Source organism: Propithecus coquereli, unplaced genomic scaffold (assembly GCF_000956105.1).
Source record: "Propithecus coquereli isolate 6110/MARCELLA unplaced genomic scaffold, Pcoq_1.0 Scaffold298, whole genome shotgun sequence".
In the NCBI taxonomy this organism is placed as follows: Eukaryota; Metazoa; Chordata; class Mammalia; order Primates; family Indriidae; genus Propithecus; species Propithecus coquereli.
The window spans coordinates 2,599,000-2,602,990 of record NW_012148596.1 but is presented as its reverse complement, the minus strand read 5'-3'; positions in this window follow the sequence as shown (position 1 = coordinate 2,602,990).

Genomic DNA, 3,991 nt, shown 5'->3' with positions numbered 1-3,991 from the left:
TAATATATTCCTTTCTTATGTAATACATTATGAGATCCTTGAAGGAAATATATTTGTATATCATATTTCAGCATTAAAAATAGTTTAATAGACAAGTGCCTGCCAGAAACTTCATTTCAGGTAGAAGATTCTTTATGTCCAAAAGTACTATGTGTATAGGAAAGGAAGGAAAAAGTTTCGTTTTAAGAACTTAGGTTCAATGGCATGAACAACAGAAGTGAAAGATAAAATACACAAATCATATAGCTTCTTGAAAAATAAAATACGGAGGGAAAAGCAAATAATTAGTGTTTAATAAATACAATCAGCTATGTCTTCCTTCCTCCAAACATTTTCTATCACCACGCTGAGTTAAATTTGCTTATTTTTAAATGGACGGAAATAACTGCACTTACCTTATAGGATATTTCAGTGGGATAGAATTAAATAAAGTGGCACAGTGATTGAAATGTGCTTTACCGATTCTGAAGCATGTGAGTATTTTGATTATCATTTAGAATTATTGTCCCCTATTGATTTTCCTAAGACATTGAGTGAGTCAATGTAAACTATGCATAAAATTCAAACCTCTTGACTCAAAATTAAGTGGTTGTTAGGATCGAGGAAGAACATTTAGATATTTATTATGGTTACATCAATAATGAATTGCATATATATTCTCATTTCCTTGCAAAGGAATTATGCTCACCATGTTGGCACAAAAGGATGAAATCCAAATATCCAACTGATGAACTCTGCTCAAATATCTAGAAAATTGCCTAACAGTGTTGTCTTCAGAACATGAATCTTATGTTGCCTGGAGAAAAAGAAATTCCCAATTTAAACCATGAGACTCCTGGTTTTAGAGCAATGGGGCCAGAAGAAATTTAGTTTCGCTACAGAAAGTAATTGGATCCCCTCCCTTAGTACAGCACAAGTCCCCGGTGCCATATATTGCTGTGTATCAACACCTAATAACCTTCCCATTTTCCAGGCCAACAGAGAAAAGCATAAAATGTTCCTTCCCAAGTTAGCTAGAACAGATTATGATTAATGAGACAGTCCCTTACGTTGTTCCAATAGCTCCCCTAAAGAAATTATATTGTTTATTCACATCTGACTTCATATTCCAGAATTGAAATCGTATTTCACTTAGATCTGTTGGAGGCCTTAGCTGGTGAAGTTTATGTCTGTATGTTTTTCTGGTAGAATATAAGCATAGGCAGGGACTTTCAGGCACATCATAAAGTTCAATAAATACATGTGGGATGAATCAATAAACAAATACCCACCTTGAGGGTAGGGTCTTTATCTCATTCACTTCTGTATCTGTCTTCCTATAGCCATTCTTTTGTTCCTGGCATGGTACATGTAGAATATGGCAGAAATAATTGTTAAATGAAAAGCAAACCAAAATTGCTTTACTCGGGAGGAAGGTATAAAAGAATCGTGATGACCATGCTCTTGTTCAGAAGTGCTGGGAGAGGGAGAGAGGAATAGATGTATTATCCTCTCAGCACAATCTCAAAGTTACCTTTCACCTCAAAAGGGCGAATTTGGCATGATGTAATTCCCAGAGGAGTATATCACGGGACGCAGGCTTCTGCAGCACATACAGCAGGAAGCAACAGTTTTAATAATGATTTTTTTTATTTAAAGGGGACTTCGAGTAACATCATTAACACAGATTATTCTTTCCACATATAGCTACGAAGATCTAATTTAAGAAATAGAAATTCCAGCACATGCTATTTACTGTGTGTCAAAAAGAGAGCTCAGTCCCTTTTTTGCATTATTTTACTTAAGCCTCAGAGCAACCTTCTCATGTAGATGATTTATGGAAAGCTTTTTCCAACAGAATTTCTAAAGGATAAACTTTCTATGAACTTTATCTCTAAACCAACGTTTACGAGATTTTTTTTTTTTTTTTTTTTAACCACAGTGGTGTCCTGGATGAAAATGATACCCTTGCTCTTGGAGTATTGCTCTTTTCCTGACAGCATCCGGTAGCAGCTGACTACACAAGACAGGCAAGCTGTTATGGACTGAATGTTTGTGTCTAAAATTCATGTATTGAAATCTAATACCTTACCCAATGTGATGGTAGTTGGAGGTGAGGTCTTTAGAAGTAAACAGGTCATGAAGCGGAGCCCTCATGAATGTAAGGCGAGGCCAGAGAACTAGTTCACCCTCTTTCTCCCATGTGAGGACATAGTGTGAAATCTGCCATCCGCAACTCAGAAGAGGGCCCTCACCAGAACCCAGTAAGCCATGCTGGTGCCTGATCTCAGACTTCCAGCCTCTCGCACTGCGGGGAGTAAATTTCTGTCTGTAAGCCACCAAGTCTGTGGCACTTTGCCATAGAAGCCCAGGAGCTAACTATAGCCAGCTCCAGACCCATCAAAGCTGCATATGCAGGAGCCACCAAATGAGCAAGTCTGTGTGGCACAGAGGGCCGCGTTCCCTTTTTGTATTGATGATCAGATGAAGACATTGTGCTTTTTATCAGCTAAGAAAATGTTTATTTTCCTATATCTTTATTTCCACTCCCATTTTTTTTTAAATTTCTGTTATGGGATCCAACCCACATCTTGATTTCTTCTACAGGGAGGCACTATTATTAGTAATTCCATTTTACAGATGAGAAAATAGAAATGCAAAGAGAAATTTAAGTAACTTACTCAAGAACACATAATTATTAAGCACTGGAGCCAGATATAGGAAAACAACTGTGGGTTCACCAAAGAGATTAAGAAGAGATATAATTTTGTCCAACTGGAACAGAACACAGACTGTTATTCTAAGAAAATCTGATCAAGGCTTTTTTGTTTGTTTGTTTGTTTATAACATTTCCCCTCTGAAGAATTGTGTGTGATTGTCAGTCTGGCCATATCTGTGCTGTGGAGTATATTTTTTATGATGTAAAAAAAAGTATAGCTTAAGTACTGAGTTGAAAAGTGTCTCCCAAAAGTTTATGTCCTTTCCAGAACCCGAGAATGTGACTTTATTTGGAAATAAGGTTATTATTACAGATATAATTAGTTAAGATCAGATCATACTGCAGTATGATAGGCCCTTACTGCAATGTCACTCATGCCCTTATAAGAATAGGAGAAGAGAGACACAGGCAAGAATATCACATAAGACAGAGGCAGGGAGCTCAGTGATGTGTCCACAAGCCAAGGAATGCCAAGGAGTGAGGGCAACCACGGAAGCTAAGAGAAAAGCACAGAATAGATTCCCCCTGAGACCTTCCAGCAGCAATCAAGCCTGCAGAAACCCTAATCTGGACTCGCAGCCTCCAGAACTGTGGGAGAATAAATTTCTGTTGTTTTAAGCCACTCATTTTGTGGTGCTTTGTTAAAGAAGCACTAGGAAGCTAATACAACTACTCAACTGATTTAAAAACTTTTGTACACACGAAAACCTACATGCATTAAAAATAAATGAGCTATCAAGTCTCAAAAAGACATGGATGAAACTTAAATGCATATTGTTAACTGAAAGAAACCAGCCTGTATGAAAGAAGCCACCTACTGTATGATTCAAATTATATGATGTGTGGAAAAAGCAAAATTCTGGAGTCAAACATATGTTTAGCTTAATCTAGATAGAGATGGTCACATACATAAATATTTATAGAAACACATGACTATGAACAGGTTAGTAAACACACATATATTTCTTGTCTCTGTCAGTGGAGAGGGTTTAAAAGCAATGACATCCCATTCACAACAAGCATACCTCAGGCCCAGATCCACTTCCTAATACTATGCTTCAGTAAAAGGAATCAGGGCTCGCTAAAGAAATGACTGATTTTAGCGCTGGGCTGGAATTATGCAAGATGAGTCTGGAGCATTCTGTAGTGCCAGAGAGTAAAAAAGTGCTCAAAAAAAATTCCTCAATTATGTTGATATGTCAAAAGAAGACAGGAGCCAACTGAAAAAGATAGCACTATTAGGCATCTACCCAAAAGAGCACAAAACATTCTACGATAAGGACATCTGCACCC